This window comes from Halichoerus grypus, chromosome 9 (assembly GCF_964656455.1).
Source record: "Halichoerus grypus chromosome 9, mHalGry1.hap1.1, whole genome shotgun sequence".
Classification (NCBI taxonomy): Eukaryota; Metazoa; Chordata; class Mammalia; order Carnivora; family Phocidae; genus Halichoerus; species Halichoerus grypus.
Window position 1 is genome coordinate 82,673,606 of NC_135720.1, and position 18,179 is coordinate 82,691,784.

The following is an 18,179-nucleotide window of genomic DNA, read 5'->3' on the forward strand; positions in this document are numbered from 1 at the left end:
AGACAGGTGGGGGTAAATTTTTAGTACAAGATGAAAAATAGGAATGAAATTAATTTTAAAGTTAAAGGAAATCTATACTAACCACTTGTGAAAAACTGAGATGTTTAACTGCTTGTTTGTAATCTGTACTGAAGACCCGTGGTTCAATAAGACAATTGAAACTCAAGTTTAGTTTTCTTATTTTTACCATGGATTGTTTGCTGGGGCTTGATCATAAATAGGGAGACCTGGTTCTGTTTCAATAGAGCTTCTACCCAGCTTGTAATATGAATAATTGGTGATTTTGTTTGCAACTTCTTCTTTCGTCTATATTATCCTTATATAATTTATGCACTCATGGCATCCCTTCAAGTGGACTATATACCCTTGTTTGGCAGGATAAGACTCTGGCACTAGGCACTTAATCAAAATTAATCTCTTGAATATTAAACTAACATTTAGGGAAAGGTGCTTGCTGAGGCAGCCAGGAATAAAGGGAAGGAATGGGAGGCAGGAGTGGTGTTTCTGTATCACACATCTGTCACTAAGCTTTCATTATCAGCTGCCATGATTTCCACCATCTTACATTGATCTGAATTCTATGTAGTTTTCCAGTTTCAGCTTTGATTTCTCTTATGCAGTGAAGCACACCAAAGCCAAGGAGTAACTGAGAGCTGTGACAGGTCTGATCCCAAGGTGAAGCTTTTATGTCACTGAATTCGTTGGGAATCTGAGAAGAATTAAGGCTCCAAGAAAAACATTTTATAATTTATAATTCTATGAAGAAGAGCCATTTTCAAGTGTGGCTACAACTGGCACCTACTATCTCTAGCTGGGGAAATCTCTGGTCAGCTGAGACTAAGAGTGGCTGCTCTAGGTCCTGGGGTCCTAGAAGACTCCCCTGATATACAGTAATGGACCTTCTAAACATGAGGGAAAATACTCATGGATCGGAAGAGTAAACATTGTTAAAATGTCTATGCTGCCCAATGCCATCCCGATAAAAATTCCAATGACATTTTTCAAAGTGCTGGAACAAATGATCCTAAAATTTGTATGGACTCAGAAAAGACCCCCGAATCACCAAGGAAATGTTGAAAAAGAAAAACAAAGCTGGGGGCATCATGTTGCCCGATTTCAAGCTATATTACAAAGCAGTGATGACCAAGACAGCATGGTACTGGCACAAAAACAGACATACAGACCAATGGAACAGAATAGAGAGCCCAGATATGGACCCTCAGCTCTATGGTCAAATAATCTTTGACAAAGCAGGAAAAAATATGCAATGGAAAAAAGACAGTCTCTTCAATAAATGGTGCTGGGAAAATTGGACAGCCACATGCAGAAGAATGAAATTCGACCATTTTCTAACACTATACACAAAGATAAACTCAAAATAGATGAAAGACCTCAATGTGAGACAGGAATCCATCAAAATCCTAGAGCAGAACACAAGCAGTAATAACTTCTTCGACATCGGCCACAGCAACTTCTTTCAAGATACATCTCCAAAGACTAGTGAAGCAAAAGCAAAAATGAACTTTTGGGATTTCATCAACATAAAAAGCTTCTGCACAGCAAAGGAAACTGTCAACAAAACAAAGAGGCAACCCACAGAATGGGAGAAGATATTTGCAAATGACACTACAGACAAAGCGCTGATTTCCAAGATCTATAAAGAACTTCTCAAACTCAACACCCAAAAAACACATAATCAAGTCAAAAATGGGCAGAAGACATGAACAGACACTTCTCCAAAGAAGACATACAAATGGCACATGAAAAAATGTTCATCATCATTAGACATCAGGGAAATTGAAATTAAAACCACATTGAAATACCACCTTACACCAGTTAGAATGGCAAAAATTGACAAGGCAAGAAACAACAAATGTTAGAGAGGTTGTGGAGAAAGGGGAGCCCTCTTACACTGTTGGCGGGAATGCAAGTTGGTACAGCCACTTTGGAAAACAGTGTGGAGTTTCCTCAAAAAATTAAAAATAGAGTTACCCTATGACCCAGCAATTGCACTTCTGGGTATTTACCCCAAAGACACAGATGTAGTGAAAAAAAGGGCCATATGCACCCCAATGTTCATAGCAGCAATGTCTGCAATAGCCAAACTGTGGAAAGAGCCAAGATGCCCTTCAACTGATAAATGGATAAAGAAGATGTGGTCCATACATACAATGGAATATTACTCAGCCATCAGAAAGGATGAATACCCAACTTTTGCATCAACATGGATGGGACTGGAGGAGATTATGCTAAGTGAAATAAGGCAAGCAGAGAAAGTCACTTGTCATATTGTTTCACTTATTTATGGAACATAAGGAATAGCATGGAGGACATTAGGAGAAGGAAGGGAAAATGAAGGGGGGAAATCGGAGGGGGAGATGAACCATGAGAGACTATGGACTCAGAGAAACAAACTGAGGGTTTTGGGGGGATGGGGATGGGTTAGCCTGGTGATGGGTATTAAAGAGGGTACGTACTGCACGGAGCACTGGGTGTTATATGAAAACAATGAATCATGGATCACTACATCAAAAACTAATGATAGGGCACCTGGGTGGCTCAGATGGTTAAGCGTCTGCCTTCGGCTCAGGTCATGATCTCAGGGTCCTGGGACCGAGTCCCGCATCGGGTTCCCTGCTCAGTGCAGAGCCTGCTTCTCCCTCTCCCTCTGCCATTCCCTCTGCTTGTGCTCTTCTGTCTATCCCTCTGTCAAATAAATAAATAAAATCTTTAAAAAAACCCCAAAAAACAAAAAAACTAATGATGTATTGGATGGTGACTAACATAACATAATAAAATTAAATAAAAAAAAAAAACAGTAAAAAAATAAACATGAGGAAAAGTGATGGCAATAGTATGTTCCCTAAGTTGATATTTCTCCAACTTTAATGTGCATACAAATCACCTGGACATCTTGGTAAAATGCAAATCCCAAAGGTACTGATATAGTAAATCTGGGTGGTAGGACCCAAGAAGCTGCCCTTTAAGCAAGCTCACAGGTGTGCTGCTCTGCTATTCTGAGGTCCATACTTTGAATTGAACTGCCCTCAGCATTCCCTTCACTAACTCCGTTAGGAAAGAGAATGGCTTCTCTAAATATCCACAACCAAAGAATGGGCCTCTGGGGGGCTGTCCGGAGACTGAAGGGAGACGAAGGGCATACCTTTTGAGCCACTAAGATCACAGAATCAACTCTGGAAGTCAGTGTGGTAGTAGATGACACCACTAGCTCACGTTCCCAGCCAGGAACCAGTATCATGAGTGATGAGATAAGCCATGGTTGTGACCCAGGACAGGAAAGTTTGTCTACAGAAGCCAAGTGCAACCAACATCCATTAATGAAGGCTACATTAGCTCTTGCCTGAGATGGTGAGTGACCATCTGTCTGGGCATACATAAAACCCTTTAATATAGAGTAGTGCTCAAGACCCAGGCTCTCAGGGGGGATAGCCTGCAATAGAAGATCTGCACTGTCACTTCTCAGCTGTGTCCCTTAGACAGTTACTTAACCTTTCTGGCCTCATTTTTTCATATGTAAATAGAGATATTAAGAATACCACCTTCCCAGGGTTGTTGTGGGACATATAGAAACACTTACCATCATGCCTGACATTTAAAAAGCACTCAGTAAAGATTAGTTACTATGCTTCCAGCAAGATAAATTTTGCCTTTGGTGATATCTAGTGATGTCGTCAGAAACAAAGACTTCCTTATATATTTTAATGTGACAAATGCAAAATATTTACACAGGAGTTGGACATTTTTTTTTAAAGTTAATTTGATCAGAGTATATAAAATAGCCTGGTAAGATTAATTCAGTTACTGTTTTCGTGATAATAACTATGCCTGGCTAAAGCTATCCTGGGCCATTTCCTATAAATGTGCATTCTAACTTGGGGACCATTTTATCTCACAAATTATCAAAGTTAGAACGTTGGTCATTTCTGGTACCATGACTCCTAGGTAAGTTTTCTGGCACCCTCTCCACCATCAGCTTGATTCTGAGTTCTCTCAGAATGTGCATTGTATTTATTCATTTACTTCTTTTCACTCTGTATTGTACACAATCTATTCCTATTGCCATGGAGATAGCTATTCAATGACAATAACCTCTTTACTTCATTTCAGTCATTTATACAATTACTGTTGTGTCAGGTTGATTCTGGCTTTGATGCTGATGAAAAGGGAAAAAGAAACATTTAATAAAGTGATTTTTTTCCACTCAATTTGCTTTTGCATCTCTTTATCTGTGCCTCAAATTTAGCAAGTGCAACACTTGTTCCATTGGATTATCTGAAATACATGGTTGGCTGTCACATGCATGATTGATTTTAAACATATGCCTGAATCCTTTCTACCAGACTAAACTCCTAGGACAGAAAAACACACTGTAAAAAAAGGCTTTCCTGTCACCATCAGGTACACCATCATCTTTGACCTAACCCTCAGATTGTAAACAAGTAGTTGCTGGCAAGAGATCATAAACAAAACCAATCTCTGCATCTCTGTTTTCCACATGTCTCACCAGTAAAGGTAGCTCTCTAAGACATCACTCCATTTCATCCTCTCTTGGTCCTTGACTCTTTTCATCCCTCTTCTTGCATGCCATATTCACTTTCCCTGTATCCATTTTGAATCAGTCTGCACTGCTCTGGTTACTGTGGCTCAGCAATGAGTCATGGAAACTGCTCAAGACTTGTCTCTCTCAATTTATCCTACCAGCCGTATCCTGTTATTTTTCTGCCTTTCAGCTGCCCTTGTGTATAAAGATCCCTTTTCATTTGCTTTGTGCAGTGTTACTTCTCTTGTTTAAATTTTCTATCTTCTTTGAAATGCTAGCCCCCACCTTCATTTTTAATTTTAAATATATCCATTAATTTCTTTTTTAAAAAGTAGTAATTTGGCTAAATGACAGTGTCTCTTTGAATTAATAACTAGGTAATAGTATAATGTGTTAAATTTAATTAATTCTAATTAGCATTGTAAACCTAATAGATTGTATGATCATTCTCTTCTCCCTTCAATAGCAGAGGGATACAGTACAGTTTCATAGTATATGAGCAAAAGCATGATTTCCATTTCCCTGAACAATCACACTATTTTTTATGATTTTTGGAAGTCCAGCTTTATCCAACTGACTAGACTGATTTTTCCAATACGTTAAATTTAATGTCACTGGAATACTGGCTACATGACATGAATTAGAGAACTACAGCCTGCAGACCAAATCTTGCTGGACATCTGTTTTCTTAAATAAAATTTTATTGGAATACAGCCACACTCATTTTTTATGTATTGTCTGTGACTGCTTTCACACTATGAAGGAAAAGTTGTGACAGAGACTGTGTGATCTGCAAAGCCTAAAATATTTGCTATCTGAGCCTTAGAGAAAATGTTTGCCTACTCGTGGGCTACCCAATAAACCAAGCCTGCCAAATTTCTCTAGGTAGGTCTAGAAGCAAAGTTTTAAGATATTCACTTGTTGAATATCCCTTTCTCCCAAATTTGTGAATATCACATATTAACTCATAGGAAAAGCCAGATTATCTTCAGAGGTAGCTCAAAGGTATTTGCACAAAAATAGGGTTGTCTGATAAAATATACAGGACATGCAGTTAAATTTGAATTTCTGATGAACTACAAAGAATTTTTTGGTGTATGTTCCGAATATTGCATGGGACATACTTATGGTAAAAAATTTATTTGTTGTTTATCTGAAATTAAAATTTAGCTGGCAGCTTGTGCTTTCATTTGCTAAATCTGGCAAGCCTCTATAAAAAGGGATGAAAAGAAGAAAAACTGAAGAGAACTTGAAGCAACATCTCAGGGCACCGTGTTAAGTTGTGGGTTTATTACCACCTTCTAATGTATTGTCTGGTAACATTCCAGAGTTCTCCAATTTATATTCATATTTTGAATCAATAATGAGAGGCTTCATTCTTTACATCCAGGTGTTTGGCACACAGATGGTCAGCTCTCTGACCCAGGAATCCATGCTGTTTATTAGCAGTTTGAAATTTTCTATTGTACATCAGATTGCAGGAGGAAGAGCACTTTTCAGTACAAGATGAAGGGGAATTACGCAGTAGGACTTCATAGGTTTGATTTAGTCCCAGGAGGAGAGCAAAAAATAGAAAGTTTACAAAACGAGTGACTGGGGAATTGGCAAGAGTCCATTTGTTCTCACACTGCTCTATCTGAAAGGAACAGTGTTAGGAATTTAACTGCAATTAGGAAGCACTGGACAATGCAGGATATTAACTCAGAGAAAGCAAGGTTTGTTAAACAGGAAAATAATATATTAAAAAAATTCTGTATTAGAGGCAAGCTTTTGCTTAGGCATACCTTAGATTATTTAATGAGCTACTGTGACTTTCTTTCTCATACCTATTTTACTTTTCTAACTTGGTTGCATATAAGAAAACACATCTATATTTGTTGATCAGCACCTGTGTCCCAACTTAAGTCATTACTAACTTGCTGAATGATTTTAAGTCAGTAACTTCACCTTTTGGTTCTCAATTTCTCATTTGAAGAAACTGAATTAGAAGATTTTGAAGGTTATTACCAGATCGAAAACTCTACTTCTATTCATGCCTATGCACATTATATTAGAATGTGATATCTATAGTATGCCCAGAATATCAAAATTATCAAAATGTACATGTGAATACTAGCCCCAAGTTTGGTAAACATGATAGCATTAGAAGCTAGGTTCTATAAATGAGACCGATTCTCATCAAGGTACAACAAGCCTGTTAACATTAGATGGAGCTCTGGGTTACTATCTTAGGTTTGTATATATCTAGCATATTTTCATGAAATATTTGAATATCTGAAATTCTATTCATTTCTTTCTTTATAAATATTTTGGTTTCCTAGCAGTTCGTAAAATTTTAAGAGAAAATTTTAATTGATAGTAACTTCTATTATATGATACCAGGTTTGGTAGTAGGTGCCATAGAAAGAAAATCTGTCTTTTGTGAGCTTTCTGATAGAGTAACCTATCAATTAGAACAAATGCACATGAGGTTATGGTAAAAACTGCAAAGGAAAGAACTGACCCTTGATATAGCTTATTCAGAAATGGTTATTTGAGATAATACAACTAGAACTGGGAAGATGATAGTATGTGTTTCCTGTCTTAAGCAATTTTAAAAATATAAATCTGAGAAAGCAAATAGGTAAATATATATGAAAATGCTAAGATTAACTTGTATATCTACTAACACACTATTTTTTAAATTGATTTTTTATTTACACAAATGATATACAAAGCCATTCTCTTTGTCCAAAATTAGAACATTACAGATGAGGCTAAAATTGCCTTTGACCACCACCCTCATTTTTCTCCATGCACTCTCTTTTTGGAGGTAAGTATTATTGTTGGTTTTGTGTGTACCCTTTCAGATAATTTTCAATGCATTTTCTCACAGAGATTTGATTCTTTGCTGTATTACATTTTGTGCTAGCAAGCCTAGACACCTGTGTTTGTTAATGTTGAATTGGAAAATAGTGCTGCTTATGAAAGAGCTTTAGGACTGGGCTTGATTATCAAAGTGAAGAAAACTACACTGGTATAGAGTAAGGCATATCAGGGGCAGTGTGTGTGTGTGTGTGTGTGTATACATATAACACACATTTGTGAACACACACACACAAATTTGGTTTACAAGCTATTCTGTATTTCAGTTTCCATAGGTGTAACCCAGAATGAGAGGATCCAAAGCATCACTGAGGTTTTGTTCAACTCTCACTTTCTATTGGTCTATTATTTCTAGTGCTAATATAGCTGAAAAAATGACTACATGACAGGACTTCTGCTTCCCCCCCATGGTATTTAGTTTTAGTTTCTGTTTATGCAAACTAATATTGTTTGCAAAAGCTGGATGCATACTCCTTTGTTCAAAACAGATTCGACTCAAACCTGGTTCCCACAGACCAGGAGAGAAGATCCAGTAATGTTAGTTATCCTTTCACACCATTTCATGGTTATTCCTTATCAAGTTTTTTCCAACTCACTTGGAGTTAATCCCGCTAAATTTACCCTCTCATAATTGTTTTGCGTACCATCAGAATCCCCTCAGTCACACCAAACTTGGTGAGCAATGCTGATACCTCATATATGATATTTTGTAATCTCTCACTTCAGAGCCTCACATTAAGCTTAGCTTCTATACCCCTTTCTCTGATGTCTCATGTTTTCTTTCTCCAAATCACTGCTACTCATACTAAAGCATCAAAACAGTAGGTGCTTTTTAAAAAATCTCTTTTAAGTTTGTCATTTCTACACTTATGTGAAAGTAAGTTTTAATCAGCTAATTTTCCTTCTCTATCAAACAGATGGTTATATTATCTGTGCACAGGTATTCATTTATAAGCTCTGCATTCTGGCCCAGCATTTACGGCATTACAATTTGTTGTTGTTTTTCTAACATACTTTAGGTCTCCTTCTTCAGCCAGATTTGCTGTGACACTTCACATCAAATGAAGCAAAGGATTGCTGCAAAAAGCTGAACGTGGGGAACGATGCGTTAAGACTTCTTTGTTGCAAGAAAAATGCAAAACAAATAATAAACTTCATGAAAACATATACATTTATAATTTCAGAACCCAGTGGAAATCACCTTTTGCAAATGTGTAACCTCTTTATAATTGTGTCTTCGTTACTAACAATCCTGAGCAGTTGAATTGCCAGTTAGTATGAGGCTTTCAAAACAGGCCTGAATAATATTCTACCATAAAATAACATTCATATGTAACCACTGACAACTGCCACTTGGTTAAGGTATCTTGTTTCTAATTTTACAGGTGTCAGATCTGGCTTGCTTCAGTCAGCTTCTTTGCCAGTCTCATCACCTGTCATTTCTGGTTAAAACTTTATCACACTTAGATGATTGGAAAACAGTATAGACATGTGAGGAAGAGATTCAACTTCTGAGGCACAGGCATTCTTTGGTAATTACTAGAAAAATCTCCAGAGGGAACACATTCACAAACATCTAATAAAATATTTCAAGCCAGTGGGAATTTAATGTGTCCATCTTGGATTTAATTTGACATTAATTGACATTCTTATGGTGTGTTAAAAGACAAAGTTAATGTGGTATTCTTAAGGGTCGTGAAATGTATTGCTTTTTATAGATGATTTGAGTCTTGTGCTAAAAAAAAAGTTTTGCTTTAATTAAATCAACAATTCCTTCAAGATTAAGAAAGACAATAAAAAGCATATGAGTTTATGCCTTTTTATGAGCCAGGAATGCTCCTAGAAGTTGGTGGTAATATATAGTTCTGATATTTTTATGGTAATTGCTTTCAGATTTTAAAAAAGCAAGTTCAAACATTTTCTAGAGAACTGTTCAGTGCTGGTCTTAGTTCTCAAGGGTGCAAAGAAATGCTGTTTATCTCTAATCTTTGTGCCAAAGGCAAAAAACAAACGACAAACCCTATGATTAGGGGTGTGCTAAAGAGAGTTGCAGTTCAAACATTTTCACAGCACTCATTTTCTCAGGTTCTTAGGTCCTACTTCTGCACTAGTACTATTATAATACTGATACCTTCTTTCTGATACACAAAACTGTGTCCTCCCTTCAGTACACTGTGTTAGTGACAAATAAGTTTGAAATTCTTTTCTTTCTTGAGATCAGCAAGATAATTCTCATCAGTGTCCTTGTGTTTCTGGGTGAACTTACTTGCTTTTAAGATTTAGTACATCAGTCAATGTCCAGGCTGGTGCCAAGTGGCTACACTTCCAAAATAATCATCATGAAAATGTATAATATCATTCTTTGGCTTAATACATACACATCCTCTTCCTTTTAGGCTAAGCCTATCCTGTGAATTTGGAATACATCTTCTCTGATGCTGCATAATTTTAGAGCCACACTATTGCCTAAAATCAGGCCAAAATTTTTCATTTGTATAGAAAGTTTAAAAATAGAGTGATGTGAAAATTATATTAAAAATCTTAGAGTTGGGGTGCCTGGGTGGCTCAGTTGTTAAGTGACCAACTCTTGATTACAGCTCAGGTCATGATCTCAGTGTCTTGAGGTTGAGCCCTAGTGTAGGAGCACTGCGCTCAGCACAGAGTCTGCTTGAGATTCACTCTCTCCCTTTCCCTCTGCTCCTCTGCCCACTTGCACACTCTCTCTTTCTTTCTCTAAATAAATAAATAAAATCTTTAAAAAAAAAATCTCAGACTCATACACAAAAGCTACACTGTTGCAGTTTATTGGTTAATTGGAATTAGTTAGTTAATTGGAAAGTAGATTTATCAATATTTCCTTTATGGCATTTTTCTTTTCTATCGAGAAATTTCTAGGGCATCTAGGTGGCTCAATCAGTTAAGCATCCGACCTTTGATTTTGGCTCAAGTCATGATCTCTGGGTCCTGTGATCAAGCCCTGCATTGGGATCCCTGCTCAGCAGGGAGTCTGCTTATCTCCCTCTCCCTCTGCCCCTGCCCCTGCTCGGTGTGCTCTCTTTCTCTCTCTCTCTCAAATAAATAAATAAATCTTAAAAAAAATTTCTTTGCCACACTGAGATCAAATAAGTATCTTTTAATTGTTCACTGTCTCTTTCTTGTATATCTGAAATATAATGTAATCATAACATGTACACATCCTTGCATGACACAGGGGCCCTGTCTTTTTTTTCCTTCTCAAAACTCAGTATTCAGTATCAGTGCCTTAGTTCAGGAGTCTGCAGATGTTTTCTGTAAAAGGCCAAATAGTAAATATTTTCAGCGTTGTTGGAACTATTCACGTCTGCCGTTACACCACAAAAACAGTCATAGTCAATATATAAAGGAATGGGTGGGGGCACCTGGGTGGCTCAGTTGGTTAAGCATCCACCTTCAGCTCAGGTCATGATCCCACAGTCCTGGGATCGAGCTCCCACATTGGGTTCCCTGCTCAGCTGGGAGTTTGCTCCTCCCTCTTCCTCCCCCTACTTGTTCTCTCTCTCTCTCTCATTTGCTCTCCCTCAAATAAATAAATAAAATCTTTTTTAAAAAATGGCAAGTACCCTTTAAAAAAAAAGGAATGGGTGTGGCTGAATTCCAATAAATATTTACAAAATCAGGTGCTAGCCCATGGGTCCTAGTAGTTGGTATCTAATATCTTGTATGTTCTCAGAAGCATATAAACCTCTGAGATAAGATTTCAGGCTGTCTTGTTCATGGTTATATCTGCCTTTTTAGGATTGGTTTGAGCATGTAGTACATACCCAATACAAGTCTATTAAGTGGAAAAAAACCAATTTCTGTTCTGTGTTCAAATATATTTTATATGTATAAAAAATAGATAAAAGTATATGGGAGTGGCATCAGTAAAAATGGTAAAGCAGGGAACTCAAAGAGCTTGTCTCACTACAGAAACACTAGAAAACCTGGCAAAAACTGTCAAAATCAACTTTGTCAGAACTCTGGAAAACAGTCAAAGGTTTACAACAATCAACTGAAAATTTAATCAATAGAAAGGCAACTGAATACTGGCAGGAGAACTTTGTAACAATTTAAATTACCCATGACTTCACTTCCCCTAGCTCAGTGGCAATCTTGAAGATAGCAGTCCACATCCCCAGTGTGGGCTCATAGGGCCGGAGGGAACAGAGAAACTTTGTTTTCCAAGAATTGTGGCTGTCTGTTTTGACCTCTCTTGGAGCTCCCTAAAGCCTAATGCAAAGAGCTTGCTTTTATTTCTCTAATTCAGAACTCTTTCAGAAAAGAGAAACAGTAACATGGCTGTATAAGGCAGTGGCTGAAAATATTCAAAGGCAAATAACTACTTGCTGCCACATAAGGCAAATGATATCAGTTGTGTCAAATAACAGACACATCAAAAAGATGGGAGGAAAGGTTGATATGCTTTTGAGGAATAAGGGCTTTGAAAAGTTCTCATGTATACCAGGGAATCTATGAGGCCATGCTCATGACCAGAGAACTTGAGAAGATCCTAAGCTCTTACTTGTCACAGGCATGCAAGCCCTTGCAAATAGGAAAACAAGGCAAAGAACTTGAGCATTGAAGACATGCCTGAACAAACACACAGAGCTACAAAGACTGGGGGATTTTTTTTTTCTTGACTCCAGGCATTTAGAGACCTCACTGGTCACATACAACAAAGTCTTTAGTCTCCCCAACAATAGTTTATAAAAGTCATGAAACAAACAAACAAACAAGTAAAACCCACAACAAACACAATAACAAACTTTGGGGAAGGAGGAGAATTTGACTTCTAGAGTTAGCATATTATGATATTTAAATTGTCAACTTGTCAACAAAAATTATGAAGTATACAAAGAAAGTATGGTCTATTTACACAAACACACACACATGCAAAGAAATAAACAGAAACTGTCCTTGAGGAAGTCCTTTGGACTTATGAGAAAAATATTTTACACTTGATCTTAGCCAAAAGGCCGAGAAGCGATTGAGAAAAATATTTTAAATCAACTTCCTTAAATGTGCTCAAAGAGCTAAATGTAACAACGAACCAAAAAAATTAAAGGAAACCAGGAAAAGAATGTATCATCAAATGGAGAATGTCAACTGAGAAATTATAAAAAGAAACCAAATATAAATTTAGGCACTGAGAAGTATAATAGTTAAAATGAAAAATTTACTGGAAGATATCAACATCAGATTTGAGCAGGAAGAAGAAAGAATCGGTGAACCTGAAGATAGGACCACTGAAATTATCCAGTCTGAGGAGCAGAAAGAAAAAAGAATAAAGAAAATCCCACCAAAAAATAGAACAGGAGGGACAAACTTCCTAACTCACTCTATGAGACCAGCATTACTTTGAAACCAAAGCCAGACAAAGACATTACAAGAAAAGAAAACTATAGACTAATATCTCCAATGAAAAATCCTCAGTTGAATTCTAGTAACCCAAATTCGTCAGCCTACTGAAAAGATTATACATCATGGCCATATGAGATTTATCCCAGGAATGCAACACATGGAAACCAATCAATATGATACACCACATAAATAGAACGAGGGAAAAAAAGCCCCACATGATCATGTCAATTGTTATAGAAAAGCATTTGACAAAATCCAATAATCTTTCATGGGTAAAACACTCCACAAACTATGAATAGAAAGAAACTTACCCAGAAGGATAAAGGGCATTAAAAAAACAAAACAAAACAAGAAAAAGCTAATATCATAATGATGAAAGATTAAAGAAATTTTCCATTAGATCAGGAACAAGACAAGAATGACTACTTTTATTACTTCTATTCAACATTTTACTGGAAGCTTTAGCCAAAAAAATTAGGCAATAAAAAGAAGTAAAAGTCATCCAGATTGGAAAAGAAGAAGTAAAACTCTTTTCGCAGGTAACATGGTCTTGCACAGAGGGAATCCTAAAGAATTAACAACAAAACTATTAGAGTTAATAAACAAATTGCCCAAAGTTGCAGGATATAACATCAACACACAAAAATCAGTTACATTTTAACACACTAATAATGAACAATCCAAAAAGGAAATTAAGAAAAAAAAACCTTTTACAAAAGCATCAAAAAATATTTATAAATAAATTTAGCCAAAGAGGTACAAAGTTTATACACTGAAAACTATGAAAACAATGCTAAAAAAATTAAAGAAACAGACAAAAGGAAAGATATTCTTTGTTCATAGATTGGAAAATGTAATGTTGTTAAATGGCAATACTCTACAAGGTGATCTACAAATTCAAGGCAACCCCTATCAAAGTCCCAATGGCCTTTTTTTGCAGAAATGGAAAAAAATACTAAAATTCATATGAAATTGCAAATTACCCCTAGTAGTCAAAACAATCTTGAAAAAGAAGAACAAACATAGAAGACTCTCTCTCTTCCCCTCTCCTTCTTTCCCTCCTCTGCTCCCTCTCTTAAAAAAAAAAAAAAAAGAATACCTACCTCACATAATATAAAAAATTAACTCCAACTTTTTGTACATCAAGGGACACTATCAAGAAAGTGAAAAGACAACTCACAGTATAGGAGAAAATATTTGCAAATGATATATCTGATAAGGGTCTAGTGTCTGGTACATGTAAAGAGCTCTTACAACTCAACAACAAAAGGAAAAACAACACAATTTAAAAATGGGCCAAGGCATCAGGAAAATACAAATCAAAACCACAATGAGAGATGACCTAACACCAGTCAGAATGGCTAAAATTAACAAGTCAGGAAACAACAAATGTTGGCAAAGATGTGGAGAAAGGGGAACCCTCTTACACTCTTGGTGGGAATGCAAGCTGGTACAACCACTCTGGAGAACAGTATGGAGGTTCCTCAAAAAGTTAAAAATAGAGCTACTCTATGACTCAGCAATTGCACTAGTGGGTATTTGCCTAAAGGATACAAACGTAGTGATCTGAAGGAGCACCTGCACCCCAGTGTTCATAGCAGCAAGGTCCACAATAGCCAAACTATGGAAAGAGACCAGATGTCCATTGACAGATGAATGGATAAAGAAGATGTGGTATGTGTATATATATATATATATATATATATATATATATATATATATAATGAAATATTATTCAGCCATCAAAAAAAAAAATGAAATCTTGCCATTTGCAATGACGTGGATAGAACTAGAGGGTATTATGCTAAGCTATATAAGTCAATCAGAGAAAGACAATTATATGATTTCACTCATATGTGGAATTTAAGAAACAAAACAGAGGATCATAAGGGAAAGAGGGAAAAATAAAATAAGATGAAATCAGAGAAGGAGACAAACCATAAGAGACTGTTAAATACAAGAAACAAAATGAGGGTTGCTGGAGGAGAGGAGGGATGGGGTAACTGGGTGATGGGCCTTAAGGAGGTCACATGATGTAATTTTTACACAACTGATAAATCACAGAACTCAACCTCTGAAACTAATGATACACTATATGTTAATTAATTGAATTTAAATAAGATTAAAAAAAAGTTTAAAAAATGGGCAAAGGACTTCAATAGACATTCCTCCAAACAGGATATGCAAATGGCCAACAAGTACAGGAAAAGATGCTCAGCACCATTTGTCATTAGGAAAATGCAAATCCAAACCATAATGGGAGAACACTTTATACCTACTAAGATAGCTATAATTTAAAAATGGAAAATAAGAGGCATTGATGCAAATGTGGACAAATTGGAACCCTTATGCTTGCTGGTAGGATTGTAAAGTGGTACAGCTGCTGTGGAAACCGGTTTGGCAGTTCCTCAATAAGTTAAACAGAATTGTCATATAACCTTGTGACTCCCAAAAGAATTGTAATATGTGAACATGTGGTCAAACAAGCACTTGTATAACGATGTTCACAGTAACACTATTCACAATAACCCAAAAGTGGGAAAAAAACATATCTACATCAACTAATGAAATGATGAAAAATATGTTATATCCATACATATTGGAATATTATTCAGTCATAAGAAAAATGAAATACTGATACATTCTACAACATAGACAAAGCTTGAAAATATTATGCTGAGTGAAAGAAACCAGATACAAAAGACTACATATTGTGTACATGTGATTTTACTTAGATCAGATATCCAGAAAGGGCAAATTCATAGAGACATAAAGCAGATTAATAGTAGCCAGGGGCTAAGAGAAAGGAGAATGGCGAATGACTAATAAAGGTGTACCAGATTTCCTTTTGGAGTGATAAAAATGTCTGGAACAATATGGTGGTAATGGTTGCACAACATTTTGAATGTACTAAATGCCATTGAATTGTACTCTTAAAATGGTTAAACTGGTAAATTTTACGCTGTGTGCATTAATCATTAAAAGTATATGACATGAGTTAAAAAAAAAGATACTTCAGGATTGTCTTAAGCATCAAGGTTTTGAGTGTCAGAAAGCCTTGGTTAATTGCTCAACACTAATGAACATTTATAAATGTACAAATGAATTAAAAGGCCTAGCAATGCCAATCTACATGAGCTGAAATGTTTCCATGCAGGGCTGTGTGTGTGAGTGTGTGTATATGTATGCATATATGTATGTCTGTGTGTGTAATTTCTTGAGATGGAAAGGGACAATGATGATGACTGATCTTGATGAATGTGAGGATCATAGTCTTGAAGAGATTTCAGGGGAAAACCACTGATATTATTAAAAGACAAGAAAACTGAATTTTAGAGGAGAGATGAAAAGAATTAGGGATCAACTTGACTAGTGGAGAATAAACTGAAGATTGGTTTAATAGCTAGATCCAAGTACTGTATTAAACACAACTACTTGGGGGAATAAAATAATGCTGTATTATTTAAAGGCTAGAAAAAATGATGAATTTTTATGATTACCTTGTTTTCTTTCTTAGAGACATTTTAGTTAGCTACTTCAAAAATGTGGAAGGCCAGGTGGGGCAGATGTGGTGGTTTTGCCATAGTAAGCTCTATGAGAGTGGGATATAGCAAAAGATCTGTGCCATCCTTACCTTGTAGAGTTACAGTGATTTTGATTGTTTAATGGTCAAAGAAAGAAAAGGGAATTATTCTTTTTCCTAAATATTTACAAATACCTTTGGCATTTCTCTTCAAATAGGTCAGAAATCTTTGGTACCTGAGAGGAAATAGACAAGGGTGGGACAGATGGGATTGAGGCCATGTTTGCAGAAGAAAGAAGTTTCTTTAGAGTCAGACAATAAATACTAAAACCACATTTTAAAAATGTGGAAACCTTTAAATAGACTACATTCTAATGTGTAAGAAACTATTTCATTACCATTTTCCTTGAGAGGAATGAAATGATTAGATGACCACACAAATTTCATTTAAGTGAAGTAGGAGAACTCTCTATGGGAGAACTCTCTATAAATTCATAAATTCTTAAAAACAATTGCACTTGAGACACAATTTAATTATTTAACAGTCTTACTTAATTTTATCCATTTTTGTAGACAGGTAGTATCACTACCATAGTTTCCAAGAAAGTCAGTAGCATGATTATAGATGACAAACACATTTTATCACTGCAGACAGGAACGTAAAATCCAGCATCAGCCTGGGAAACTATAGAAATATCATCGAATGTGTAAAATTTCTGCTATATGCAGTATACAAGACACTAGACTGAAGAAAGTCCCCAAAGGACCATCCTGCTGAGCAAAACAAATTGTTCTCCCACAGCATTGTCAACACTTGGATTAAATATAAAACTAAATAAATTAAATGTAAGTAAAAAACTCAAAAGTAACATTTAGTTAAAACTAGAATAAAAACTTTCTCTTTTTGACAACATCATATATTAGATATCCTGAAAAACCCTTCAATTACCAAACACTTAAAATGCTGGATTAAAAAAAAAAAAAATCTTTCTAAATGCCCAGCTGACCTACTAAGAAAGTAAGGGGAAAGTCAAAAGTCAAAAACTATGGTAAACCAGAAGTCTAGTGAAATACGCAATCACTGAAGCCATGGCTGCTCTGAGCATCTTTTAATCTTCAATGACCTAGAAATGAATCCCAGATATGGTGCTGGTGGTAGGAGGGGGCTGAATTCAGGAGACAATGCTCAGTGCCCAAATAATTTAAAAAATTGGATTAGAAATCCTATTACAAAGCCAGAACCCTGAAGGGCAATACCCATGCTTAAAGGGTGAACTACATAAAGAAACTTGCCTCCCAAAACTTTGGCTCTAGATAGAGTGGGTGGGGGAGAGGGGGGCGGAAATTCCTCATGTGGGTTTGAGGCCCAAATTCTCACTATATAGTTCTTCCAAAAAAATAAGAATTTGGTTCGAAGTGATACTGAATTGAAGGATCCTTCTCCATGTCTAACAAAAACAAACAGACCAAAACTGAAAGTAAAACAAAAGTAAACTGAAATTTTCCAGGAAAGAACATTAAATGCAGACCTCCAAGTATAAAAAAGTATCAACAAATATGAACCCATGATAACAAAAAAATTCACAAATAGATAAAGAAAAAAAAGCCAACATATGATAAAGAAGAAATAATGAACCTATATGATATTCAATAATCAGAATGATCAGATGCAAAATATAAAATGAGTTTAATGTGTTTAAGGAAATGAAAGAGAAAAGAGATTATCAAAAATGAACAGGCAGAGGTACTATTTCTGGTAATAGTGGATTATCTTGATTTGGGCCAACCCTACTATAGATCACAGTTATAAGCCCTGTACAAAATACTACTTAAAAAGGCAATTATTTGAAG